Genomic DNA, 14,681 nt, shown 5'->3' on the forward strand with positions numbered 1-14,681 from the left:
CACCTTATTCATCCAAGCTACTCAATACTGCCCCCAGTCACCAAGAAGTTAACTAAGTCATTGGCACAGACATGATCAGGTGTCATAGAACCGCCTTTTATATTGTTACGAATAAAAGCCCCTGCTATGGAAATCCTCTTTAGACTGAGCAAACCCACAGCGTGAGCTGTGATGGTGAATATTTAAGATCAAGCGTACCTCGGTGTAAACTGAGGTGGCACAGGTTCATGTACCAAGACTAAGCAAACCCACAGTGTGAGCTGTGATTGCGAATATAATTCCGAACCACATGGAGCATTGGCTACACGGCTGGAAATGGTTCAACTCTGAGACTATCGATCCCTACAGAATAAGAGCAAATTTGAGATCCTAATTACTAGTCTGCAGCTAGAAATGATGTAAACCTAGGACGAGAAGACAGACAACCGCCAAAACATCGTTTCAATCAAAACATTTCTGAAGGGTACTCTGAAGTATCCATTCTAACCACAAAATACTTTGCTGTTCAGGGAAACAGAAAGAGAGAGACTCAGATGAACTCTCCAGCAGACATACCGGATTCCAACAGAGATCACAACGACACGTAAATATATATTGATTGCGATTATTCCCGAATGAGTGAGCGTTCATGTGCAAATGACTAGCATTTCAATTAATGTAATTACCAACTGTGTGTAGTGATCCATTTCGTCTTTGCCACTCTCTCTCAGTCCACACCCCCTTCCCAGTCCACACCCCCTTCTTTCCCAGTCCACACCCCCTACCCTGTCCACACCCCCTTCTTTCTCAGTCCACACCCCCTTCCCAGTCCACACCCCCTTCTTTCTCAGTCCACCCCCCCTTCTTTCTCAGTCCACACCCCCTTCTTTCTCAGTCCACACCCCCTTCCATTTTGTCCACCAAGCAATCATATCGGCTTAGCCCACTAGGGAATCTTCCCTATCCTGTGTTAGTTACCATTATCTACTGTTTACTTGTTTATGCATTTCTGTGATTATTTAGTTAGTTAGTAAATAAATGATTAAGCCAATTGGTGTTGGAGGATTTATAGTAAAGGCTGGGTTCATGCAGATAACCAACAATTTACAACGTTTGGAATGAGACTGACGTGAGGTAAATAATAATTCACTAATTAGAATACTAATTGATCAGATATTAAAATATCTGAAGAGTTACATTCGGAAAATTATAACTTTGTAATCTGAAGATTTTCCTTGGTGCCCCGACTTCCTAGTTAATTACATTTACATGATTAGTTTAATCACGTAATAATAATTACAGAGAATTGATTTGATAAATTAATGCCTAAAATGACATACCCAAATCTAACTGCCTGAAGCTCAGGCCCTGAAGCAATTATTTGCATATTCTTGGTACCATTTGAAAGGAAACACTGACTTTTGTGGAAATGTGAAAGGAATGTAGGAGAATATAACACAATTGATCTGGTAAAAGATAATACAAAGAAACACTTTTTTGTTTGTACCATCATGTTTGAAATGGAAGCGAAAGACCATGATGTATTATTCCAGCCCATCTGCAATTTTGGCCACTAGATGGCAGCAGTGTATGTGCAATGTTTTAGACTGATCCAATGAACCAATGCATTTCCATTCAAAATTATGTATCAAGACTGCCCAAATGTGTCTAATTTGTATATTACTAACTTTTCATTGCCACAATTGTGTACTGTTCTCAAACAATAGTATGGTATTCTTTCACGGTAATAGCTACTGTAAATTGGACAACGCAGTTAGATTAACAAGAATTTAAGCTTTCTGCCAATATCAGATATGTCTATGTCCTGGAAAATGTTATTGTTACTTACAACCTCATGCTAATCGCATTAGACAACATTAGCTCAACCTCATGCTAATCGCATTAGACTACATTAGCTCAACCTCATGCTAATCGCATTAGACTACATTAGCTCAACCGCCCCGTGGAAGGGACACCGATCCAGAAGAAGTGTTAATGATGCCAAAGACACTGCAATTTGACATTTCTCATGCCATTTGGCCATGGTTCACTGACGTTTGGGTTCGGAAGCCAACTTCCTATGATCATATATGTCAAATGGACCAAACATAGGCCTCATGGACAAACTCAATAAAATAAGACAAATGTATGTTCATACGAAAAATTCTGACTTTTTGACCATTTCCCATATGAATATCTACGGTGGAGCGTGTGCCTCTATGGGATATTTTCTTAATTACACTTGGCATTTGTTCCGTTTGCAATATGGTTTTGATAAACTGAGATCCTTTTGAGTGGTATTTGCAATTGTGTACATGGCTCGCCCAAGGCCAATAAGATGCCATTCATTTTTGTCCATTTCATGGGGGTCTTCCATTCCCTCTCTCTCTCTCTTTCCATACATCTTACCTCTCTCTCTCTCTCCATACATCTTACCTCTCTCTCTTTCAACACGTCTTATGATTACACTGATAGCGTCAACATTCACCTTCTGCTGCCATTTCTGTCAAGCCATCTTCGCATAGAGATTGATGCATACGTTTGATAAATTCATCATATGCACCACACAGAGCACACTGCAACTGCCTCTGCAAAGCAAAGAAAAAACAAAGTGTTACATTGGATATTAATGTACTTTTGCTGTAGCAAAATGCAAAGACGCTTTTGGTGTGGTCGAGACGTTTTCACCCTCTCTGTCTATTTCCATAAGTATTACCATCTCTCTCTCTTTCCACAGTCTAACCTCCCTCTCTCTCTCTTTCCACAGTCTAACCTCCCTCTCTCTCTCTTTCCACAGTCTAACCTCCCTCTCTCTCTCTCTTTCCACAGTCTAACCTCCCTCTCTCTCTCTTTCTACAGTCTAACCTCCCTCTCTCTTTCTTTCTACAGTCTAACCTCCCTCTCTCTCTCTTTCCACAGTCTCACCTCCCTCTCTCTCTCTTTCCACAGTCTCACCTCTCTCTCTCTCTCTTTCCACAGTCTCACCTCTCTCTCTCTTTCCACAATCTTACCTCCCTCTCTCTCTCTCTTTCCACAATCTTACCTCCCTCTCTCTCTCTCTTTCCACAGTCTTACCTCCCTCTCTCTCTCTCTTTCCACAGTATTACCTCCCCCTCTCTCTCTCTTTCCACAATCTTACCTCCCTCTCTCTCTCTCTCTTTCCACAGTCTTACCTCCCTCTCTCTCTCTCTTTCCACAGTCTTACCTGCCTCTCTCTCTCTTTCCACAGTCTCACCTACCTCTCTCTCTCTTTCCACAATCTTACCTCCCTCTCTCTCTCCACAGTCTTACCTCCCTCTCTCTCTCTCTTTCCACAATCTTACCTCCCTCTCTCACTCTCTTTCCACAATCTTACCTCCCTCTCTCTCTCTCTTTCCACAATCTCACCTCCCTCTCTCACTCTTTTTCCACAGTCTCACCTCCCTCTCTCTCTCTTTCCACAGTCTCACCTCCCTCTCCCTCTCTTTCCACAGTCTCACCTCTCTCTCTCTTTCCACAATCTTACCTCCCTCTCTCCCTCTCTTTCCACAATCTCACCTCCCTCTCTCACTCTCTTTCCACAATCTTACCTCCCTCTCTCACTCTCTTTCCACAATCCTACCTCCCTCTCTCTCTCTTTCCATAGTCTTATCTCCCTCTTTCTCTTTCCACACATCTTAACGCCCTCCCTCTCTCTCTCCCCTGTCATTAAACTCACACAGGGAGAGGTTTATTTCAGAGCTAAAGGGATTTACGCAGCAGAAAAAAAACATTGATCAGCTGAATTGAATTAAAAATCTCTTTAATATCCATAAATAAGTATGTTTTGTGGATGCACTTTTCATAATGTATCTTTCTGTTCTCTTAAAATCAAATCAAATCAAATTAAATTGCTTTGGTAACATACTCCGAATACAGCAGATGTAGACCTTACAGTGAAATGCTTACTTATGAGCCCATTCCCATCAATGCAGAGTTAAAAAGTAAGACAAATATTTTCTAAATGAAAAGGAAAGAGTAAAACAAAATAACAATAACAAAAACCTAGCTATATACAAGGAGTACCGGTAGTCAATGTCCAGGGGTACGAGGTAGTTGAGGTAATTGAGGTAGTTGAGGTAGTTGAGGTAGTTGAGGTAATTGAGGTAGTTGAAGTAATTGAGGTAGTTCAGGTAACTGAGGTAGTTGAGGTAACTGAGGTAGTTGAGGTAACTGAGGTAGTTGAGGTAACTGAGGTAGTTGAGGTAACTGAGGTAGTTGAGGTAATTGAGGTAGTTGAGGTAATTGAGGTAGTTGAGGTAACTGAGGTAGTTCAGGTAACTGAGGTAGTTGAGGTAACTGAGGTAGTTGAGGTAACTGAGGTAGTTGAGGTAACTGAGGTAGTTGAGGTAATTGAGGTAGTTGAGGTAACTGAGGTAGTTGAGGTAACTGAGGTAATTGAGGTAGTTGAGGTAATTGAGGTAGTTGAGGTAATTGAGGTAGTTGAGGTAACTGAGGTAGTTGAGGTAACTGAGGTAGATGAGGTAACTGAGGTAGTTGAGGTAACTGAGGTAGTTGAGGTAATTGAGGTAGTTGAGGTAATTGAGGTAGTTGAGGTAACTGAGGTAGTTGAGGTAGTTGAGGTAATTGAGGTAGTTGAGGTAGTTGAGGTAATTGAGGTAGTTGAGGTAACTGAGGTAGTTGATGTAACTGAGGTAATTGAGGTAAATGAGGTAGTTGAGGTAAATGAGGTAGTTGAGGTAACTGAGGTAGTTGAGGTAACTGAGGTAGTTGAGGTAGTTGAGGTAGTTGAGGTAATTGAGGTAGTTGAGGTAACTGAGGTAGTTGAGGTAACTGAGGTAGTTGAGGTAACTGAGGTAGTTGAGGTAACTGAGGTAGTTGAGGTAACTGAGGTAGTTGAGGTAATTGAGGTAGTTGAGGTAATTGAGGTAGTTGAGGTAACTGAGGTAGTTGAGGTAACTGAGGTAGTTGAGGTAACTGAGGTAGTTGAGGTAGTTGAGGTAACTGAGGTAGTTAAGGTAACTGAGGTAGTTGAGGTAACTGAGGTAGTTCAGGTAACTGAGGTAGTTCAGGTAACTGAGGTAGTTGAGGTAATTGAGGTAACTGAGGTAGTTGAGGTAATTGAGGTAACTGAGGTAATTGAGGTAAATGAGGTAGTTGAGGTAACTGAGGTAGTTGAGGTAACTGAGGTAGTTGAGGTAACTGAGGTAGTTGAGGTAACTGAGGTAGTTCAGGTAACTGAGGTAGTTGAGGTGACTGAGGTAGTTGAGGTAGTTGAGGTAATTGAGGTAGTTGAGGTAACTGAGGTAGTTGAGGTAAATGAGGTAGTTGAGGTAACTGAGGTAGTTGAGGTAACTGAGGTAGTTGAGGTAGTTGAGGTAATTGAGGTAGTTGAGGTAACTGAGGTAAATGAGGTAGTTGAGGTAACTGAGGTAGTTAAGGTAACTGAGGTAGTTGAGGTAACTGAGGTAGTTCAGGTAACTGAGGTAGTTGAGGTAACTGAGGTAGTTCAGGTAACTGAGGTAGTTGAGGTAACTGAGGTAGTTGAGGTAACTGAGGTAGTTGAGGTAACTGAGGTAGTTGAGGTAACTGAGGTAGTTGAGGTAACTGAGGTAAATGAGGTAACTGAGGTAGTTGAGGTAACTGAGGTAGTTGAGGTAACTGAGGTAACTGAGGTAGTTGAGGTAACTGAGGTAGTTCAGGTAACTGAGATAGTTGAGGTAACTGAGGTAAATGAGGTAGTTGAGGTAAATGAGGTAGTTCAGGTAACTGAGGTAGTTGAGGTAGTTCAGGTAACTGAGGTAACTGAGGTAATTGAGGTAGTTGAGGTAACTGAGGTAAATGAGGTAGTTCAGGTAACTGAGGTAACTGAGGTAGTTGAGGTAACTGAGGTAGTTCAGGTAACTGAGGTAGTTGAGGTAACTGAGGTAACTGAGGTAGTTCAGGTAACTGAGGTAGTTGAGGTAACTGAGGTAGTTGAGGTAACTGAGGTAGTTGAGGTAACTGAGGTAAATGAGGTAACTGAGGTAGTTCAGGTAACTGAGGTAGTTGAGGTAACTGAGGTAACTGAGGTAGTTGAGGTAACTGAGGTAGTTCAGGTAACTGAGGTAAATGAGGTAGTTGAGGTAACTGAGGTAGTTCAGGTAACTGAGGTAAATGAGGTAGTTGAGGTAACTGAGGTAGTTCAGGTAACTGAGGTAGTTGAGGTAGTTCAGGTAACTGAGGTAGTTGAGGTAGTTCAGGTAACTGAGGTAACTGAGGTAACTGAGGTAGTTGAGGTAACTGAGGTAGTTGAGGTAACTGAGGTAGTTGAGGTAAATGAGGTAAATTAGGTAGTTCAGGTAACTGAGGTAGTTGAGGTAGTTCAGGTAACTGAGGTAGTTGAGGTAGTTCAGGTAACTGAGGTAACTGAGGTAACTGAGGTAGTTGAGGTAACTGAGGTAGTTGAGGTAACTGAGGTAGTTCAGGTAACTGAGGTAGTTGAGGTAGTTGAGGTAACTGAGGTAGTTGAGGTAACTGAGGTAACTGAGGTAGTTCAGGTAACTGAGGTAGTTGAGGTAACTGAGGTAAATTAGGTAACTGAGGTAAATGAGGTAACTGAGGTAGTTCAGGTAACTGAGGTAGTTGAGGTAACTGAGGTAGTTGAGGTAAATGAGGTAAATGAGGTAACTGAGGTAAATGAGGTAACTGAGGTAACTGAGGTAGTTCAGGTAACTGAGGTAGTTGAGGTAACTGAGGTAGTTGAGGTAACTGAGGTAGTTGAGGTAGTTGAGGTAACTGAGGTAGTTCAGGTAACTGAGGTAGTTGAGGTAACTGAGGTAACTGAGGTAGTTCAGGTAACTGAGGTAGTTGAGGTAACTGAGGTAGTTGAGGTAACTGAGGTAGTTGAGGTAACTGAGGTAGTTGAGGTAACTGAGGTAAATGAGGTAACTGAGGTAGTTCAGGTAACTGAGGTAGTTGAGGTAACTGAGGTAACTGAGGTAGTTGAGGTAGTTCAGGTAACTGAGGTAACTGAGGTAATTGAGGTAGTTGAGGTAACTGAGGTAAATGAGGTAGTTCAGGTAACTGAGGTAACTGAGGTAGTTGAGGTAACTGAGGTAGTTCAGGTAACTGAGGTAGTTGAGGTAACTGAGGTAGTTGAGGTAACTGAGGTAACTGAGGTAGTTCAGGTAACTGAGGTAGTTGAGGTAACTGAGGTAGTTGAGGTAACTGAGGTAGTTGAGGTAACTGAGGTAGTTGAGGTAACTGAGGTAAATGAGGTAACTGAGGTAGTTCAGGTAACTGAGGTAGTTGAGGTAACTGAGGTAACTGAGGTAGTTGAGGTAACTGAGGTAGTTCAGGTAACTGAGGTAAATGAGGTAGTTGAGGTAACTGAGGTAGTTCAGGTAACTGAGGTAAATGAGGTAGTTGAGGTAACTGAGGTAGTTCAGGTAACTGAGGTAGTTGAGGTAGTTCAGGTAACTGAGGTAGTTGAGGTAGTTCAGGTAACTGAGGTAACTGAGGTAACTGAGGTAGTTGAGGTAACTGAGGTAGTTGAGGTAACTGAGGTAGTTGAGGTAAATGAGGTAAATTAGGTAGTTCAGGTAACTGAGGTAGTTGAGGTAGTTCAGGTAACTGAGGTAGTTGAGGTAGTTCAGGTAACTGAGGTAACTGAGGTAACTGAGGTAGTTGAGGTAACTGAGGTAGTTGAGGTAACTGAGGTAGTTCAGGTAACTGAGGTAGTTGAGGTAGTTGAGGTAACTGAGGTAGTTGAGGTAACTGAGGTAACTGAGGTAGTTCAGGTAACTGAGGTAGTTGAGGTAACTGAGGTAAATTAGGTAACTGAGGTAAATGAGGTAACTGAGGTAGTTCAGGTAACTGAGGTAGTTGAGGTAACTGAGGTAGTTGAGGTAAATGAGGTAAATGAGGTAACTGAGGTAAATGAGGTAACTGAGGTAACTGAGGTAGTTCAGGTAACTGAGGTAGTTGAGGTAACTGAGGTAGTTGAGGTAACTGAGGTAGTTGAGGTAACTGAGGTAGTTGAGGTAACTGAGGTAAATGAGGTAGTTGAGGTAACTGAGGTAGTTGAGGTAACTGAGGTAGTTCAGGTAACTGAGGTAGTTGAGGTAACTGAGGTAGTTGAGGTAACTGAGGTAGTTGAGGTAACTGAGGTAGTTGAGGTAACTGAGGTAGTTCAGGTAACTGAGGTAGTTGAGGTAACTGAGGTAGTTGAGGTAACTGAGGTAGTTGAGGTAACTGAGGTAAATGAGGTAACTGAGGTAGTTCAGGTAACTGAGGTAGTTGAGGTAACTGAGGTAGTTGAGGTAACTGAGGCATTGTGTTACTTTTCTTTTCTTACTTTGGTTATTTTTTTTAATATATTTTTTTTGTGCAAATATTTTCTTTTTTACACTTTAAACCCTGTTGTGTTTCGCATGTGACCGATACAATTTGATTTGAGTGTTAAGGTGTTTGCACTAAATGTTAACTTTGACTCTAATCCCTTTTCCCTACAATACTTTTAACCAGGGCCCATAGGGGATAGGGTGCCATTTGGAATGCAGACAGAGAGAAAAGCATGGTGCCAAGCCTGGAATGCAGACAGATTGAAAAGCATGGTGCCAAGCCTGGAATGCAGACAGATTGTAAAGCATGGTGCCATTTGGAATGCAGACAGAGAGAAAAGCATGGTGCCATTTGGAATGCAGACAGATTGAAACGCATGGTGCCATTTGGAATGCAGACAGATTGAAAAGCATGGTGCCAAGCCTGGAATGCAGACAGATTGTACAGCATGGTGCCATTTGGAATGCAGACAGATTGAAATGCATGGTGCCATTTGGAATGCAGACAGATTGAAAAGCATGGTGCCAAGCCTGGAATGCAGACAGATTGTAAAGCATGGTGCCATTTGGAATGCAGACAGAGAGAAAAGCATGGTGCCATTTGGAATGCAGACAGATTGAAACCCATGGTGCCATTTGGAATGCAGACAGATTGAAAAGCATGGTGCCAAGCCTGGAATGCAGACAGATTGTAAAGCATGGTGCCATTTGGAATGCAGACAGATTGAAACACATGGTGCCATTTGGAATGCAGACAGATTGAAAAGCATGGTGCCAAGCCTGGAATGCAGACAGATTGTAAAGCATGGTGCCATTTGGAATGCAGACAGAGAGAAAAGCATGGTGCCATTTGGAATGCAGACATATTGAAACGCATGGTGCCTTTTGGAATGCAGACAGATTGAAAAGCATGGTGCCAAGCCTGGAATGCATACAGATTGTAAAGCATGGTGCCATTTGGAATGCAGACAGATTGAAACGCATGGTGCCATTTGGAATGCAGACAGATTGAAAAGCATGGTGCCATTTGGAATGCAGACAGAGAGAAAAGCATGGTGCCATTTGGAATGCAGACAGATTGAAAAGCATGGTGCCATTTGGAATGCAGACAGATTGAAACGCATGGTGCCATTTGGAATGCAGACAGATTGACACGTATGGTGCCATTTGGAATGCAGACAGATTGAAAAGCATGGTGCCATTTGGAATGCAGACAGATTGAAAAGCATGGTGCCATTTGGAATGCAGACAAATTGAAACGCATGGTGCCAAGCCTGGCGCGAACCATGGAAACACTCTGGCTTCCTTTACCCAGTTTACCAGCTGTGTGGCAATAAGAAAACACCTGGATTAAAAAAAGGACTAAAGAGGTATGAGGCAAAAGGGACATGTTTTTCAGTCGGAAACCCGGCAGATTGGTGGAGCTTGATTGATCAGCTGTTAAATTCGGTCCAATCCCGTCACAGGCAGGAAGAGATCGAGGGTTTCTCCTGTCTCCATGGATACGCATGTTGTTTTCTTTTTCTGTCTGTCTGCTATTTCCGGCTTTCCAGAGTTATTTTTCAATTTGTCAGTGAAGTGATGGGATCCGGAGCGAACAGGTAACCTTGCCAGAGTGTTTATTACCTGAATGGCTGAGCAGGGGTCGTCACGGCACCGATGATGTCAACGGAGCAGAGCATGCTTGTGCTCAGAATGAGACCTTCCTCTAATTGAAAAACCCAACCTCTGCGTATATATGTTAGGGTGTGGGTGTGTGTGTTTGGGTGTGTTTGTCTGTCTGTCTGTCTGTCTGTGTGTGTGTGTGTGTGTGTGTGTGTGTGTGTGTGTGTGTGTGTGTGTGTGTGTGTGTGTATGTGTGTGTGTGTGTGTGTGTGTGTGTGTGTGTGTGTGTGTGTGTGTGTTTGGGTGTGTTTGTCTGTCTGTGTGTGTGTGTGTGTGTGTGTGTGTGTGTGTATGTGTGTGTGTGTGTGTGTGTGTGTGTGTGTGTGTGTGTTTGTGTGTGTGTGTGTGTGTGTGTGTGTGTGTGTGTGTGTGTGTGTGTGTGTGTGTGTGTGTGTGTGTGTGTGTGTTTGTTTGGGTGTGTTTGTGTTTAATTTAGTAGTCTCAATAATTCCATAGTTTCATCACACCTAGTAGTCTCATTAATTTAAAAGTCTAGTTAATTTAGTAGTTTCATTAATTTAGCCTCATTAATTGAATAGTCTCATCACATTTAGTAGCCTCATTAATTTAATAGTCTCATCACATTTAGTAGCCTCATTAATTTAATAGTCTCATCACATTTAGTAGCCTCATTAATTTAATAGTCTCATCACATTTAGTAGCCTCATTAATTTAATAGTCTCATCACATCTAGTAGCCTCATTAATTTAATAGTCTCATCACATTTAGTAGCCTCATTAATTTAATAGTCTCATCACATTTAGTAGCCTCATTAATTTAATAGTCTCATCACATTTAGTAGCCTCATTAATTTAATAGTCTCATCACATTTAGTAGCCTCATTAATTTAATAGTCTCATCACATTTAGTAGCCTCATTAATTTAATAGTCTCGCTAATTTAGTAGTTTCATCACATCTAGTAGTCAGTAAGATATTGACAATGGGAGGATTTAACACCATATTAGCCCAGGCCAAGGCGTTTACACTGGGGGGGATTTAACCCCATATTAGCCCAGGCCAAGGCCTTGACACTTATAGGGATTTAACCCCATATTAGCCCAGACCAAGGCCTTGACACTGGGGGAATTTGGAGAGTAAACCTTTCACTCACACTCTCTCTCCCTCACACTCTCTCTCCCTCTCTTCATCCCTCCCTCATTCTCCCTCCAACCTCAATGAATGCAGCGTACATTGAGGAAATCACTATTGGACAGGCTAAAACATCAAGGAAAAGGAAATGGAGTGGACTGACCCAGAACAGATTACCGTTGACCTTGGATTTCTACAAATAGAACAGGAGAGATTAGTTAAAGAGAGGTAAAGAGAGGAAAGAGAGGGAAGAGCAGAATAGAGAGAGAAGAGAGGAATAGAAAGGGAAGAACAGAATAGAGAGGGAAGAGAGGAATAGAGAGGGAAGAGCAGAATAGAGAGAGAAGAGAGGAAAGAGAGGGAAGAGCAGAATAGAGAGAGAAGAGAGGAAAGAGAGGGAAGAGCAGAATAGAGAGGGAAGAGAGGAATAGAGAGGGAAGAGCAGAATAGAGAGAGAAGAGAGGAAAGAGAGGGAAGAGCAGAATAGAGAGAGAAGAGAGGAATAGAGAGGGAAGAGCAGAATAGAGAGGGAAGGAAGACTAAAGATACAGAAGAAAGGTAAAGAGAGGAAAGAGGGGAGAAAAGAAGGAAGAGAGGGAAAGAGAGGTAAAGAAGGAAAAGGCGAGGGAAGGATAGGGAAAGAGAGGGAAGAGAGGTAAATAGAAGAGAAAGACACAGAGATCCCCAAGGACTGGAAAGCTGCCGCGGTCATCCCCCTCTTCAAAGGGGGAGACACCCTGGACCCAAACTGTTACAGACCTACATCTATCCTGCCCTGCCTCTAGACCCAAACTGTTACATACCTGTATCGAAGGTCTTCCAAAGCCAAGTGAACAAACAGATCACTGACCATCTCGAATCCCACCGTACCTTCTCCGCTATGCAATCTGGTTTCCGATCCGGTCACGGGTGCACCTCAGCCACGCTCAAGGTACTGAACGATATCACAACCGCCATCGATAAAAGACAGTACTGTGCAGCCGTCTTCATCGACCTGGCCAAGGCTTTCGACTCTGTCAATCACCACATTCTTATCGGCAGACTCAGTAGCCTCGGTTTTTCGGATGACTGCCTTGCCTGGTTCTCCAACTACTTTGCAGACAGAGTTCAGTGTGTCAAATCGGAGGGCATGTTGTCCCTCTGGCAGTCTCTATGGGGGTGCCACAGGGTTCAATTCTCGGGAAGACTCTTTTCTCTGTATATATCAATGATGTTGCCCTTGCTGCGGGCGATTCCCTGATCCACCTCTGCGCAGATGACACCATTCTGTATACTTCTGCCCCTTCCTTGGACACTGTGCTATCTAACCTCCAAACGAGCTTCAATGCCATACAACACTCCGTCCGTGGCCTCAAACTGCTCTTAACGCTAGTAAAACCAAATGCATGCTTTTCAACCGATCGCTGCCTGCACCCGCATGCCCGACTAGCATCACCACACTGGATGGTTCCGACCCAGAATATGTGGACATCTATAAGTACCTAGGTGTCTGGCTAGACTGTAAACTCTCCTTCCAGACTCATATCAAACATCTCCAATCCAAAATCAAATCTAGAATCAGCTTTTTATTCCGCAACAAAGCCTCCTTCACTCACGCCGCCAAACTTACCCTAGTAAAACTGACTATCCTACCGATCCTCGACTTCGGCGATGTCATCTACAAAATGGCTTCCAACGCTCTACTCAGCAAACTGGATGCAGTTTATCACCGTGCCATCCGCTTTGTTACTAAAGCACCTTATACCACCCACCACTGTGACCTGTATGCTCATTGGCTGGCCCTCGCTACATGTTCGTTGCCAGACCCACTGGCTCCAGGTCATCTACAAGTCCATGCTAGGTAAAGCTCCGCCTTATCTCAGTTCACTGGTCACGATGGCAACACCCACCCGTAGTACACGCTCCAGCAGGTGTATCTCACTGTTCATCCCTAAAGCCAACACCTCCTTTGGCCGCCTTTCCTTCCAGTTCTCTGCTGCCTGTGACTGGAACGAATTGCAAACATCGTTGAAGTTGGATACTTTTACCTCCCTCACCAACTTAAAACATCTGCTGTCTGAGCAGCTAACCGATCGCTGCAGCTGTACATAGTCTATCGGTAAATAGCCCACCCATTTTCACCTAACTCATCCCCATACTGTTTTTATTTATTTACTTTTCTGCTCTTTTGCACACCAATATCTCTACCTGTACATGACCATCTGATAATTTATCACTCCAGTGTTAATCTGCTAAATTGTAATTATTTGCCTACCTCCTCATGCCTTTTGCACACTGTGTTATTGACTTGTTAATTGTTTACTCCATGTGTAACTCTGTGTTGTCTGTTCACACTGCTTTGCTTTATCTTGGCCAGGTCGCAGTTGTAAATGAGAACTTGTTCTCAACTGGCCTACCTGGTTAAATAAAGGTGTTCTCAACTAGCCTACCTGGTTAAATAAAGGTGTTCTCAACTGGCCTACCTGGTTAAATAAAGGTGTTCTCAACTAGCCTACCTGGTTAAATAAAGATGTTCTCAACTAGCCTACCTGGTTAAATAAAGGTGTTCTCAACTAGCCTACCTGGTTAAATAAAGGTGTTCTCAACTAGCCTACCTGGTTAAATAAAGGTGTTCTCAACTAGCCTAAGGAAGAGAGGAATAGAGAAGGAAGAGAGGAATAGAGAAGGAAGAGAGGAATAGAGAAGGAAGAGAGGAATAGAGAAGGAAGAGAGGAATAGAGAAGGAAGAGAGGATAGAGAAGGAAGAGAGGAATAGAGAGGGAAGAGAGGAATATAGCATATATAACATCTGCTAACCATGTGACCAATAACATCTACTAACCATGTGTAAAATAACATCTGCTAACCACGTGTATGTGACCAATAACATCTGCTAACCATGTGTATGTGACCAATAACATCTGCTAACCATGTGTATGTAACCAATAACATCTGCTAACCATGTGACCAATAACATCTGCTAACCATGTGACCAATAACATCTGTTAACCATGTGACCAATGACATCTGTTAACCATGTGACCAATAACATCTGCTAACCATGTGTCCAATAACATCTGCTAACCATGTGACCAATAACATCTGCTAACCATGTGACCATTAACATCTGCTAACCATGTGTATGGGACCATTAACATCTGCTAACCATGTGACCAATAACATCTGCTAACCATGTGACCAATAACATCTCCATGTGACCAATAACATCTCCATGTGACCAATAACATCTCCATGTGACCAATAACATGTCCTAACCATGTGACCAATAACATCTCCTAACCATGTGACCAATAACATCTGCTAACCATGTGACCAATAACATCTCCATGTGACCAATAGCATCTCCATGTGGCCAATAACATCTCCTAACCATGTGACCAATACCATCTCCTAACCATGTGACCAAGAACATCTCCGTGTGACCAATAACATCTGCCAACCATGTGACCAATAACATCTCCATGTGACCAATAACATCTGCTAACCATGTGACCAATAACATCTCCTAACCATGTGGCCAATAACATCTGCTAACCATGTGACCAATAACATCTCCTAACCATGTGACCAATAACATCTGCTAACCATGTGACCAATAACATCTCCTAATCATGTGACCAATAACATCTGCTAACCATGTGACC

The sequence above is a fragment of the Oncorhynchus clarkii genome, chromosome 18 (genome assembly GCF_045791955.1).
Source record: "Oncorhynchus clarkii lewisi isolate Uvic-CL-2024 chromosome 18, UVic_Ocla_1.0, whole genome shotgun sequence".
Classification (NCBI taxonomy): Eukaryota; Metazoa; Chordata; class Actinopteri; order Salmoniformes; family Salmonidae; genus Oncorhynchus; species Oncorhynchus clarkii.